Raw genomic sequence first — 14,834 nt, 5'->3', positions numbered from 1 at the left:
GGGAGGCCTTTCTCAAAGGTAGGACACAGAGGTTCCAGTTCTGGACTTGGTGCAGATGAGTAGCTGCCGTGGCTGCATGCAAGTCTGGGCAGGGCGCCCAAGGAAGAAGCCAGCTAGTATCCAGCTTGCCCCTTGGACCCAAGGCTTGCCTGCAGCCTTCTGTTCCACTGGGAAAGGGATGCGCTTTCATTTGTCACTGCATTTTTCACAATAGTAATACCAATGGGCGAAATGTTTCAAACAACCTGCAAAATGGCTCCAAAGATTTACAAGGAAAGCATGTTGGGGACGTTACAGGCATCCATCAGCTCCGAGGTCCTTTTATAGCTTCTTCTCCCTGGTTGAAACTGAACCATGTTGGAAATTTTGCAGGGATTTGGGGGTGTTTTGGGGGGGGGCGGAGAAGGAAAGTTGGAAGAAAAGGGGGTGCTTCTAGTGGTGCTTCTAATTTTTTGTTTATAATGCATCCACTATGTTTCATCCACCTATTTTTACAAGAGGGTCTAGATCAGTATTTTCCAGCTTTGGTCCCTTGAAGAAATGTGGACTTCGATTCCCAGAGATTCCCCAGATAGCTAAGCTGTCTGGGGAATTCTGGGAGTTGAGGTCCAGTGGCGTAGCGTGGGGGGTGCAGGGGGGGCCGGCCGCACCGGGTGCAACATCTGGGGGGGCGCGCTCGCACTGAGCTGCTTAGGGAGCCCCAAGGGCTGCACAGAGTCGGCTTGGCTCCGCTCTCGAGCTGCTCTTTCTTGCAAAGTGAAATGAGTCCGGCAGGTGAGATGGGCGGCCACATAAACTGAATAAAATAAATAGAAGCGCCCAACTCTCCGCCCAGGCTCAGGCCAACCGCAAGCGCCCCGCAGGCGCCCTGGCAGGTTTGGCCGAGCGAAGACGGACCCGCTGGCCGGCCGGCCTAGCTTCGTGCGCATGCGTGGCTTTATTTTGCGGGGCTCACGTGCGAGCTTGAATGCAGCGGCTCTTGCAGGTCGGAGCCCCACCCAGCCGCCCTCGAGAGGGACCCGGAAGCATCCCGCATGCGCGCGACTCTTCTTGGAAAGTCTACGCCGCTGCGGGGCGCGTCTTTTCGGTGGTGCCGTGACGTCACCGCCCGCCCGCCCCTCTATTTCCACTTCCGGTTGCCTTGCCCCGGGTGCTGACAACCCACGCTACGCCACTGTTGAGGTCCACACCTCTTCAAGGGATTAAGGTTGGGAAACACTGGTCCAGATAATTCTGCCCTCCGTTTGTCAGAACCTTTTCCTGCTTCTTCTCCCACAGTGTCCCTTTCCAAGGATAATGCATAGTGAATAGACCGAATACCTGCAATTGTCTGCAATCGTCCCTAACTACCACTCTTAAAATTTCTCCGCAGTCTCCCGGGGTTGGGCAGCCAATCAGTTTAAGTCAACCAAGCGAGAAATAACTTCAGTTATGAAGAAGAAGGCCTCTGAAGGGTTCATCCTCATCACTAAGTCATGTGGTTTTATCCACACACCCCCCCCCAATGAAGACAGTTGGAGGGAAGGGGAGGGACTCAAAACAGTCAGCCTGTGGTCATGAGCCAAGCCCACTCCTTTTGAAGTGTACTGTACATATAACTCGTATTGGGAGAAAAGGGGCAGCACTTTAATCATTGCCGACCAGAGTTGCTTTGGCTACTGAGATGGATGGCATGTAAATTTAATACGTGAAATGAAAGAAAACAAATAAATTGCATGCTGGCAAATGCCTCCCTGATTGGAAGGGAAGGGTTGAACTATGGGGTCTTTGGTGGTCTCTGAGCTTGGCGGCTTTCTTGCAGAAGTTTCATTACCCAACTCGGGAACATCATCAGTACCAGGAGGGAATGGACTTGGCTCTTTGTGGCCTGCCCTGTCAGTGTCAGCGTTTCTTGGTGGTCTCTTCATTAGGTTGTATTTTTTAGTGTTAGCTTGTTTGTCTGAGTTGTTGTATCCTTGATTGGGGTAACTGTTTACTTTTGGATTAATCTTGAAGCTAATCTCTGCTTATCTGGATGTCGATTGCTGGCAAGGAGGGCTTGTGGTCTTTTAGCTTTTTGATTGTCTCTTTTGAATGGTGTGTAGATGTTGTTTACGTGCCTGTTGATAGCTGATTTGTCTGAGGGCCAGGCTTCCTGGCATTCTCTAGCGTTTTTGGACTTAGCTGGGTTTAAAGTTGCTCATAGTTTGTCAATTCAGCTGCAGTGAACACCCAGATAAGCAGAGATTCATTACTCCAGTCAAGGAGCTACCAACTCAGACACTCAGACAGCCTTGAAATCACCAAGAACACTCCCACCAACAAGGGACAATGACAGGGCAAGCCAGTTGTGTATGAACAGGGATCAAACCCCACTCACTGCTAGCACTGGTGATGTTACCTACTTGGGTCATGAAATATTTGGAGAAAAACAACAACCAACCAAGCTTAGAAAGCACCAAAGACTCAAAACATTTTTTTTTGACCTCCCCTTGCAAACATTCCTGCTGGAGATGAACGGAATAAATGAAGATGAAGAATAGCAGCAAATCAGAGCACTTTACTTAGCTTCATTCTTTGGCTATTTTCTCAGAGGAGGCAAAATGGCTTCTCCAATTGTTTGCAATTTTGCCAAAGTTCTTTACAATGCAGTAATTATAGAATTGCTTTTAATAAGAAATAAACTGCAATTCCCAGGTTAGAGGAATGGCATAAAGTAACTAATATAGACTTGTAACATACTTGTAGAATGGATAAATGAAAATCTAGCAGCTTCGCTAGAATAATTCTGACAAATGCAATTTCTGTGCCAGGAGTTTGATGACAGAGGAAAGCATGCCTGCAACTTGGCTTTAAAAAATCTGATTTAAAAATAGGCACCAAATTCTAGATCTGTAGTCTTAAGATTCAACGCAATCCTTCCCCAACACCTTCCCTATGATTCAGGATGCATTTCGCTCTATCCATCCACTGGGGATGGGGGCAGGTTTCTTTCCAGATGTTGCTTTTTGGGATTTCATTGGTGTAACCCCGTTTTTCCAATTTGCACTTGCTGTCGGAAGAGTATGGAAATTGCTCCCGTGCAACCGGAGAGAAACAGAAATGCAAAAAGAATCACATTTCTTTTTGTTTCATTCCAGTGTGTTCTCTTCTGGTTTCATTTATTTTCAAGAGCTACTTTGGGATAGGTTTGTTGGATGTGGTATATTCTGCTGACCTTGAGAATCCAAAAGATGCGTCATTTGATCCCGGGAAAGGAAGAGCATTTAACTCTTCTCACTTGCCTATTTTTTTTTTAACCTGTTTCCCAGCCTCAGAGAGAATGGGAATCAGGAAGTTCTGGCAGGTTTAATGCAGTTAGAGAAGGAAACGCCAGAGAGGCTAATTTGTGGATGGAGAAAGGGCTGGACACCTGGGCATCCGTGCCCACGAGATGGGAATCCGATTTTGCAAAGCTGAAACCCACTTCTCTGCCCTTCCTTAGCTATCAAAAATAATTCACAAGGCTTCTGAGTTGTGCGATGCAGCCCTCCCGTTTTTGAAAATTAAAACAGGAAAAAAACCTGTACAAAAATACATATATTTATGAAAAGCATGACAGAATTCACAACACATGTGCACAATCATGTTCAGAGAAATGGGCACTCAGTGTATGCAGTGTAAGTGCAAGCTTTTTTTAAAAAAATACGTTCCTTTGCTTGATGTACTGTAGTTGTAAAAATGAATCTCTCCCGTTTGCCAAAAGGAAGAGACTCCAAGCGGTGGATTCCCATAAATGGGGAACGAAACGTAACAGATTCATTCATCCCTTCTGTTCCGTCTTCTTAAAAATACGACAGGGCATCTCCAAAGGCTCAGAGCAATAGATAGAAACCTTGCTATTTCTCACCTTCAAGCCGTGATAGTTTGGAAGACTTTCAGACCCTGTGGTTTGCCCTCCAGGAGATGAACGCCCAGAGCCGGGAGAGATAAGAGGAAGATATCAAAGTTTATCTTGGTTCCTCCTGTCAAAGGTGACTCAAAAGCCTCTATATTGGAAGAAGAGGGAGGTCCCCTAATCATCCAGAGCTTCACTTGTTCCCTGTCTGTCGTTGTGGGTGCATTTGTGTGTCGTTTGAGCTAAATCTGACATTCTTTTTCTTCTCAGAGCTAACTATTCTCGCCTCTGTGAGCTGTATTGGAAAGGATAGAATGCTGGGGGTGCCCTATAGAGAGGCTTTTGCAGCTTAAAGTCAGGACAAAACGTCCTTTGGTAAGGAAGAATCTGCAAAACTGGGTAACAGCATAAAATCAAACTGAATAATCCAGGAGTTTCTCCTTAATCCCCACTGCTCTGCCCGGCTTGGCTACAGTTCTTCGGAGCCCTTGGCGTGGGTGGGCACATGCCTGGCGATGGAGGGAGAGAGGGTGGAGTGCATGGGAAGATGGATGTGCTGGGTGGGGTGGGGTGGGCAGAATAAGCTGTACATACCAGTGCCAGTCAAATTCCTCAATAAAAAAAGCATAACTGTGATGAGCTTCTGGTGTTGTTTCTTTCACACGGAAGAGACGAGGAGAGGAATGGCAGCTAAGGGGAGAATCGACAGGAGTGTGTTTGTGTGATCTCAAATCATGTTGGCTTTGCTCAGGGAAGGAAAGAAGAGGAAAGAGAAAAGGGAGGAAAGGAGGGAGGGAGAGAGGGAAGAAGGAAAGAAGAAGGGAGGATGGAAGGAAAAAAGGAGGGAAGGAAGAAGGAAGGGAAGGAGGGAGGAAGGAAGGGAAAGAGGAAGGAAGGAAGGAAGGAAGGAAGGAAGGAAGGAGAGAGGCAAGGAAGGAAGGGAGAGAGGGAAGGAAGGAAGGAGGAAGGAAATAAAAAGGAGGGAAGGAAAAAAAGAGGGAGGGAGGGAGGGAGGAAGGAAGGAAGGAAGGAAGGAAGGAAGGAAGAGACAACTTTCACAGCAATTAAGGTGCTGGCCTAAAAACCAGTTAATTCTGGTCCCGCCATGAGTAAGACATTCTGGCTGGGAAGGTTTGGGCTGGTCCCTCTCTCGCAGCCCAACGAACCTCACAGGGCTGTTATTGCAGGGAAACTAGAAGAAGGTAGGAGTATTAGATAACTTCGTCGCCTTGAATGATTTACAAAAACGATAAAGGCAGGATAAGAATCTATTAAATAAATAATATGAAATGACAAAAGGGCGATAGATAAAATATGGTGTCATCTCCACCGTGGTCACTCTGTGTGCCACAGTAATGACAGAGTTAATTGTTTTAGTTGTCAGTGGGTGACAGAACCTGGGAAAGATTGTCTAGTTTTGAGGGAAGTTAAGCAAAGTTGGCCCTGGTTAGAACTTGGGAGACTGTTGGAAAATGCCTGGGCTGCGGAATAGGCTGGAAAATAGACAAATCATTCTGAAACCAGGCAATGGCAAAAGACTTGGAAGTGTTACCAAAAAAATAATATGGCTATCTCCATGTTATCACCAGGGATTGAGCCCAACTCAAGGGAAGCTTTATTCAGAACAGGGTTCGTCAACCTGGGTGACTTTAGGATATGTGGACTTCAATTCCCAGAATTCCCCAGCCAGTGTGATCCACACATTTTAAAGTGGCCATGGTCGTCAAACCCTGATTTGGATCAACCTTCCCCAACTTGTAGGACTTCCAGATTTTGGAATTGGGTGGGTGGGCAAAAAATACCGGAATAATGTTATAATCTCAAAATCCTTTATCCTGCTCACTTGCATATATTTCTTTTGCCTCTTGCTAGCTGGTCAATTATTTACAAAACAGTCTTGTACATATTTTCTTAGCTGGCACGCTGCTTGCTAAGGAGATGTTGCATTTTTTTTATTGAAAAGTTTTACAATACAATTTTAAATACAAAAAAACCCCTCCTCCGCCTCCCCCATCCCCAACCCCCCCTCCCCTCCCCTCCCCCCTACCCGACTTTCCAGAGCTGAATACAGGGTATAATAATACAAACAAGCATAATCTAAAATATGTTTATTATTTATTTATTTATCTATTTATCTATTTATCTATTTATCTATTTATCTATTTATCTATTTATCTATTTATCTATTTATCTATTTATCTATTTATCTATTTATCTATTTATCTATTTATCTATCTATCTATTTATTTATTTATTTATTTATTTATTTATTTATTAATGGGACTTATATCCCGCCCTATCTCCCAAAGGACTCAGGGCAGCTAACAACAATAACATATAATAAGTACAGAAATGTTGCATTTATATTAAGTGGGTTGCATGTTTCTGCTTTTGGGTCCCCTTTGATCCTTTTAATATCAGCCCCCCCCAATCTTCTTTGTTGCTCTTCTCTGCACTCTTTCTAGAGTCTCAACATCTTCGTTATATTGTGGTGACCAAAACTGGATGCAGTATTCCAGGTGTGGTCTTACCAAGGCCTATGTGATTATTTCTAGAGAAATTGCTACAGAAGGGAGTGATTAATATTAGAGGATTTAAAATTACGGTGGTGGGGACAACATCACCCCTTCGACTGTCACTCTAGTGATTCTGTAAAGTGTTTTGTTTTTTTAATGTAAAGGAGCTAAGCATGTTTTTGGATCCTTTCCCACATGAAATGCTAACGTTTCTTCTCTTATTTATTGATAAGATTAACACCTCCAAGGATTCCGCGTCCCCATATAGCTTGACTGGGGTTTTTAGGAAATCAAAACGATGGGTGGGGTTTTTTCTTTTGTGCCCAGGGGAAAAAGAGATAAATTGGGATGAAAGACAGCATCGAAGAAATTCTCTCTTAGATCTGGGGTCTTCAACTGAGCTGTTTCTATTTGTTGTAACCCAATTCTTCTTGTAGCTGGGAAAAAGAGGGAAACCCTTTGCCTCGGCCCTTGTACTTTCTTGAGTCTTGCAAGAACACGCCATGTCAGTTCAAAAGTCGCTCATTAGGCCTCTTGCTGGAACATATTAGCACACAATCAATCTCAATTTATCTTGGGCCCGACCAGCAAACACCTATTGAGCTGTCAAAGGGGCAGAATTGATGCTGTGTCAATAGCTCCTGTTTGCTCCCATTTCTGTCCTTCTGGCCAGACTGTGGGAGGCTCTGAGTGTACTTGGGTCACATGCTGAAGTCCAAAGGGCTGGGTCCTGAGCTCCGGTTCCAAGATTAGAGCCCTCGGTAAGCAGGGCTGCTACAAAACCCAGACCAGAAGTTGGAGAAAGCAAGCGGATGGGAAGAAAAATGTGGTGAGGTATCTAGATCAAAAGATCTAGATCAGGGGTCCCCAATGCTTGGTCTCTGGACCGCCACTGGGCCACAGCATGCCAGAAACCAGTCTGGGCAAACAAGTGAAGCTCATCTGCAGGAGACAGGCTGCACGCAAAACCAAGCCCATTCCGGTCCGTGGAAAAACCTATCTCCAAGAAACCGGTCCCTGGTGCGAAAAAGGTTGGGGGCCGCTGATCTAGACAATCTTTTGTTGAAACCGTTGGTTTGTTGAAAGTGACTGACTCAGAGTTCCTGAAGTTCCTTCAAACCTTCTTTTGGAGGTTTTAGGGCGTTTACCTTGGAGACTTTTCTATCTCTGCACTTAATAAAGAAATGTTATAGTTCATATTAGACATAAAATTCAACGGAACCAGCAAATGTCTGCTAATCTCTCACCCTATCACTCTCGTCTCTCTCTCTCTCTCTCTCTCTCACACACACACATGCTCTCTCTCACGGCTTACAATCAATTGATTAGTGACTGTTCAAAATTATAACACCAGCGGAAAAAATGACATGACTGTTTTTCACACTTATGACCACTGCAGCATCTCCGTGATCACACAATCAAAATTCAGACGCTTGCCAACCAACTCGTATTTATGACGGTCGCAGCATCCTGGGGTCACATGATCCCCTTTTGTGATCTTCTGACAAGCAAAGTCGATGGCGAAGCCAGATTCACTTAACAACTGTGTTCCTAAATGAACAACTGTCGTGATTCACTTAAGAACTGGGACAAGGAAGGTTGTAAAATGGGGCAGAGTTCACTAAACAAGCCTTTCACTTAGCAACAGAAATGTTGGGTTCAGCTGTGGTCATAAGTCAAAGACTATCTGCATAAAATCTTCTCTCTCTCTCTCTCTCCCCGCCATCTCTCCCTCTCTTTTTATGTACTAAAAAAACTACCTTTTTAGCACATTCTACAAAAGGATTTGCTTTATTAAAATGCACACACACACACACAAATACATCAGCAGCCTGTATATCCTGAAAAATAGAAAAACAAATCTAGATAACTTGATTGGTACCGCCTTTTGATCATCCTTAAAGTTTCCATTTTTTCATCTCAACATTTAATTGTCCTGGGGAGGGGAGGGAAGAAGTCTTTTTTCTTTTTTTGTAAACCGATTAAAGCCCTGTCCTTCTTTATCAGACCCAAACTGAGTTTGAAGCAAGGTGGAAAGCACAGGGGGGAAAACATGCAGGATAACATCTTGATGATAAAATTGCAATGTTGCCTTGTACAAAATGGAACTTGAGGGAGTTCAGAGGTTCCGACTTCCACTTTCCTACATTTGTTGAGGAGCCTGCTGTTTCTGCTTTGTTTAGCAACTGGGAAAAAGTCCCCCCCCAGATAAGTATATGAGCATATTTCTACCCAGCAACAAAATCAAAAGTCTTTGTATGAGCACATCCTGTTTTCCCTAGAACTCTTAAGTGATGCACGGCCATTTGTAGAAGATTTTCTTGCAACGGGGTCCCTTTTTCAAGATCATAGTTCCTGGCGGAATCTACCTTTGAGGGAACAAGAAATGAGATAGCTAGCCCCCCCCTCTGTCCCCCGGGGTGAGACCAGCCATGACTCCATCCCAGAGTGCATCGGTGGCAGCTGGCTGGAAGCAAACACAGCTGCAATATCTGGAGAGCAGGAAAATCAATGGGAGATAAGGTCCATCAGGCAGCAATTAATAAACTAGCCAAGGGCAACAGTGGAAGCGTTGGGATAAGTTGCCCATCACTAAACTTGCTTTCGTGACTCTTTTCTTCCAAGCTAGAAGGTCAATCTCATCTCGGTCCATGTCATCACCCTGGGATGTCAGCAGGAAGGAGGTTAAAAATAGACTAAAAGTGATGGCTTGTAGGCCTGTGCTCCAAGCCACGCCACAAACGTTGCAGGGCTTTGGCCACCTGATTGCGACCAACATCTGGATTTTGTTGACTGTGGATTCCCCTGTTATCAACCTGGTCTTTTGAAAATGGTAGACATTCTAATACAGAATGGCAAATATGGGTTATATTTTTTGACCATACACAGTTGGACACGGTCCTTAGTGGCCCAGTTTTTTGGATCCAGTTCCATGATATGCCCTTACTTTTAGAAGCTGGAAAGGGGCTTGGAGGTCTTCTAATCAACCCCGTGCCCAAGGCAGGAGACCTTATCGTCCAATGTCTTCTTGAAGACCTCCAGTGATGAAGCACCCACAACTCCAGGAGGCAAGCTGTTTATTGACTAATTGTTCTCAATGTTAAGAAATTTCTCCTTATTTCCTGGTTGGATCTCTCTCTGACAAGCTTCTATCCATTGCTTCTTATCCTGCCCTCAGGTCCTTTCGAGAATAAATCAAGCCCATCTTCTCTGTGATTGCTCCTCAAGCACCGGCTAAAAGCTATTATGTTCCCCCTAAACCTTCTCTTCAATAGGCTAGCTAGACACACCTAGTTGCCTTAACTGTTCATCATACAATTTAGCCTCCAGTCCCCTAATCACCTTTGTTCTTCTTCTCTGCACTCTTTCAAGAGTCTCAGCATCTTTTTTGTATCATGGCAACCAGAACCCCACGTGATATTCCACATGTGGCCTTATCAGGGCCATATAGAGTGGTACTATTTAATGAGATCCCTCTATGATATCCTCAACCAGTTGTTGATCATGATGGCACTGATAGGTATGACAAGGTTTGATTGCCTGCTCTGACTGAAGACAAGTTGCAGCCAGAACTTAAGCCAGGGGTAGGAGCTGTTTCACCCTGTATCCACCATTTTAGTCAATCTCAGATTGAGGGAAGAGGGGAGGATTAGCAGTGCTGGCAAGGGATATAAGCCTCAAACAAGGGCACGGACACTCCACGTTAGCTGCATGGACAACATTGCAATTAAGAGACACATTCAAGGGAAATAATGGACTACACTAAAGGTAAAGGTAAAGGTTCCCCCGCACAGGCGTGCTAGTCATTTCCAACTCTAGGGGCCGGTGCTCATCTCCGTTTCAAAGCCAAAGAGCCAGCGCTTGTCCGAGAACGTCTCCGTGGTCATGTGGCCGGCATGACTAGATGCCAAAGGCGCACGGAACGCTGTTCCCTTCCCACCGGAGTGGTCCCTATTTTTCTACTTGCATTTTTACGTGCTTTCAAACTGCTAGGTTGGCAGAAGCTGGGATGAGTAACAGGCGCTCACTCTGTTACACGGCACTCGGGATTCGACCCGCCAAACTGCCGACCTTCTGATTAACAAGCTCAGCGTCCTAACCCACTGAGCCACCGCTGAACTACACTACAAGGCTGCAAAAAAGAATGAGATATAGGCCAGGAAGATTTTGAAAAGTAGAATGAGTTTGAGGCTTCGTATAGGGAACAGAATTGTTCTAGATTTCTATTTCAGTAGAAAGATTTAATAGAATTTCATAGCCTTCCTTCCTTCCTTTCACCCTCCCTCCCTCCCTTTCCTCCCTCCCCCTTTTTCCTTCCTTCCTTCCTTCCTTCCTTCCTTCCTTCCTTCCTTCCTTCCTTCCTTCCGTCCTTCCCTTTCTTCCTTCCTTCTGCTACAATTGAAATCTGAAAGCAAATGCAAACTTTTTAACCATCTAATTTGATTAAAGGTTTTGCTGGGTTTGTGCACAATGCTAATACAGAACAGAAGTAGAACGAACCTTGGGGGTCTTCTCCTCTGAAATGACTCAAATCCCCAGCATGCAAGGAAGTCAAATGTAATCGTCTCAGGTTTCCCTTTAGAGCAGGGGTCTTCAAACTTGGCCCTTGGATGACTTGTGGACTTCAACTCCCAGAATTCCTCAGCCAGGCACGTCTGGAAGTTGAAGTCCACAAGTCATCCAAGGGCCAAGTTTGAAGACCCCTGCTTTAGATGCTGTTGACAAAGGCCCAGTCCTGACTTGTCTGAGTCCTTAAGAGGAAAGCTGCTGGCAAGCCAGTCCTTGAGGATTTCAGAGGCGAGGCAGCTTCTGGCTATAATGGTGGCCAGGGTCTTGCCAACTTCCCCACTTCCCTGGCGCAGTTCCTTTATCTCAGCCGTCTTCTGGCTCACCTTGGACCTCTCATGCCGACGGAATATGTTTTTGACATTTTCTAAGCTGTTTGGCGTAGCTGACAATTTTTAATGTACTAACTGCCTGGTTCAGTGAGCTGATTAATTGGTGCAGGGGAGATCAATACAAAACAGAAAATTAAAACAATTTTAAAGTGATTAAGTAGTTTAACACCTGTCTGCCATGCCGTCAGCCCAGGAAGAAAAATACAGCAGGTGGCAAAAGGCCTCGGGCAGCCAGAGAGAATGACAAATGGGCATCTAAAGGGCCCTCTTTGGCGCTCGCCTTTTGCCGTGCCACGGGAGAAAAGCTAGCTTGGGCCAAACATTCCTCCAGGATTTGCAAAGAGACAAACCCACAACCCTCCCCCTTCCAGGGCAAGCTATTCCTACTTCTTATCATAGGAGCTCCTGTCTATCTTGAGGCCATTTTGCATCCTTCAGTGTCAGAGGGAAAGAGAGAGTGGATCCAACAGGGTGGGTTCAGCCCCAACGTGGGTTCTTAGAAAAGAAAGACCCTCGACTCCATTTACGCAAAAGACATACTTTTACTAAAAGCCAAGGGGTTACAGTATAGCAAAGCCAGAACTAAAGGTTTGCGCATGGAGGTTCCCCAGTTAGAACAGAGCTGGAGGTCTTCTAGTCCAACCCCCTGCTCAAGCAGGTGGACCTATACCAGGGGTAGGCAACCTCGGCTCTTTTATGACTCATGGACTTCAACTCCCAGGATTCCTGAGCCAGCTATGCTGGCTCAGGAATCCTGGGAGTTGAAGTCCATGAGTCATAAAAGAGCCGAGGTTGCCTACCCCTGACCTATACCATCTCAGACAAGTGACTGTCCAGTCTCTTCTTAAAAGCCTCCAGTGATGGAGCACCCATGATTTCTGGAGGCAAGCTGTTCCACTGGTTAATTGTCCTCGCTGTTAGGAAGTTCCTCCTTAATTCTAGGTTGCTTCTCTCTTTGATCAGTTTCCATCCATTGTTTCTTCTCCTGCCGTCTGGTGCTTTGGGGAATACGTTGACCCCCTCTTCTTTGCGGCAGCCCCTCAAATACTGGAAGGCTGCTATCATGTCCGTCCTAGTCCTTCTTTTCTTCAGACTGGCCAAATCCAAATCCTGCAACCGTTCTTCGTATGTTTTGGTCTCCAGACCTTCTTTTTTTTTTAAAACTTTCCCTTTTTCATTCCTCCCACCCCCCCCCCACCCCTGTTATCTCCCTATTGTCCAGTTACATTTGAAGGAATTTTTTTGACAACTCCCCCTGTGCCCATGTCTTGGGAAGGCATGGTGGGTGGTTTCTGCTCCCCTCTCCCAACAGATCCCTCCATGCATAGTTCATGGCAGGCTGGCATCTAGCAAAGCAAGGCAGGGTGGCAGTCCCAATAGTGGGGAACTTCCTCTTTCCGGCCCACGCACAGGCAAGAAAGCCATGAAGAAACCTGCATGTGGGAAACACCACCAAAGCCACAAACTTCTGTGGGCATCCAAAAACCCAAAGGGGCAGCCATAGCCACAGGTCTAAAGATCAGCTGCTTTTTACATGCAACGTCAAAAGGGGGCAGAGCTCCGTTCTGAGGTTGTGGCCGCCATCTTGACTCTTTGGACACTCCCCACAGTGGACCCTCAGGGGTGGCCACAATGGAGGTTAAAAAAAAAAAATCAAGATGGCAGCCAAACTAATACGTAGAAATTAAAAATCCAAATTATGATACAGGCAGTTCTTGACTTACAACTGCAACGGGGACCAAAATTTATGTTGCTCACAAGGCAGTTTTTAAGTGAGTCACAACTGATTTTATGGCTTGTTTTGTCATGGTTGTTAAATGAATCACTTCAGTTAAGCGAATAATGCGGTCATGAAATGAATCAACCTTGCTTGTTGGAAGCAGCTGGGAAAGTCGCAAATGGCAGTCACACGATACTGGGATGCTGCAGCCATCATAAATACATACCAGCGCCTGAATTTTGCCCATGTGACCCTTGGGGTGCTGTGACAGTCATAAATACACAGACCCCTTCATAAGTCATTTTTTTTCAGTGCCCTTGTAACTTGAATTGCAGACATTTCATTCCCAAACTAGGCAACATCATCAGTGCTAGTAGGGAGTGGGGGCTACAAATATTCTCCTCTATTAGTACCACTCCCTACCTGCATTGATGATGTTACCTAGTTTGGCTAGTGAAGTGTCTGCAAGAAAACAAGTTCAGAGAGCACAAAGGCCCCCACAGTCTTCCTCCTCCTCCTTCTCCTCCTCCTCCTCCTCCTCCTCCTCCTCCTCCTCCTCCTCCTCCTCTCCTTTTGCAAACCCCATTCCCTTCTAGCACTATGTTACCTACTTTGGGAGTGAAACGTCCGCAAAGAAGTCACCAAGTTCAGAGAGACCAAGGACCCCTCATTTCAACCCTGAGCTACAAAAATTCTCTCCCGTCGGCATCTTCTTATTTCAAGTTAGTTAACTTTGAAACCACATTCGATGATTCCGCCAGTTGCTCGATTTCAGTGTTTGAACATGAGGCAAAGTTTTTGCTAGCTGTAACTTTGCCTGGATGGCGTTGTGGGCAGTGAAAGCCGAGCAGATGGGACAAGAGGAAGCGAAGTGAGTTTGTGTGCAAAGGGGGGAGTTGTTGGCAGCCGGATGGATGGTTCTTCCACTTCAATTCCACATCCCTTTTCTTCCAGACAAACCCTGTCGGATTTTCATAAATCAAAGCACCCCACTCTTTAATAAAAATTTATTGACTTACAAGTGATTATTTATCAAAAGGCCATTAATAGCAGATCCTGGAATGAGGTGCTATTGGGTGGTGCAAGGAGACTAATAGGAAATCAATGCTTGCACCCGGATGGAATTGCAGATAAGGGGGCCTCTATCTCCCCCACCCACCCAAATGGCAGCCCGAGCCAGCCCTTGCCTCCTTGGTTGCCCAAGTAGCCCCCAATTTATACACCATTTACAAATGAAATGATCGATACTTTTAATCTAGAGCTAAATTTATTAACTTTCCCATCGGAGAGAGAGAGAGAGAGGTATTGACTGGGGGAGGGGGCGATGGTGGCAGGAGAAGAGGGGGACACTCCAGCAAGATGGATGCTTCTGAGGTCACCTGGGTGGCCTTGCAACTCTAAATGGCTCTGTCTCCTCTCTGCTCTGCCTGCTGCTTCCCTTCTCGGCCTCCTGGACCTCCATCCTTCAACAGATCCAAGACAATTGCCAGAACAGGTGATGGCTGGAAGACTGAGCTGCCTCATTCAGGGAAGTTCTGATGCCCAAGATGGCCTCTCTGAACCCCTTGCAGGGAGGGGCCCAGGAAAACACACACACACAGCCACAGATTCATTTTGCACAACCTAGCAACCTCCCACCCAAGGGAAATCTGAGAAATCTTCCACTCCTCATATATATCTGGGAGGGAGGAAAGATAAAGGACCCCCTGTAGATTTTACTCTGCTGGTTGTGGCTGACTGCAAGGAGGAGTACTCGTCTCCATTTCAAGGCTGTTGAGCCAACCGCTGTCTGAATGACATTTCGGTGGTCGTGTGCCCAGCTGGTACCTTTCCACCCAAGTGGT

This window comes from Vipera ursinii (genome assembly GCF_947247035.1).
Source record: "Vipera ursinii genome assembly, chromosome: 8".
NCBI classification, from domain to species: domain Eukaryota; kingdom Metazoa; phylum Chordata; class Lepidosauria; order Squamata; family Viperidae; genus Vipera; species Vipera ursinii.
This window is presented reverse-complemented; position numbering follows the sequence as displayed.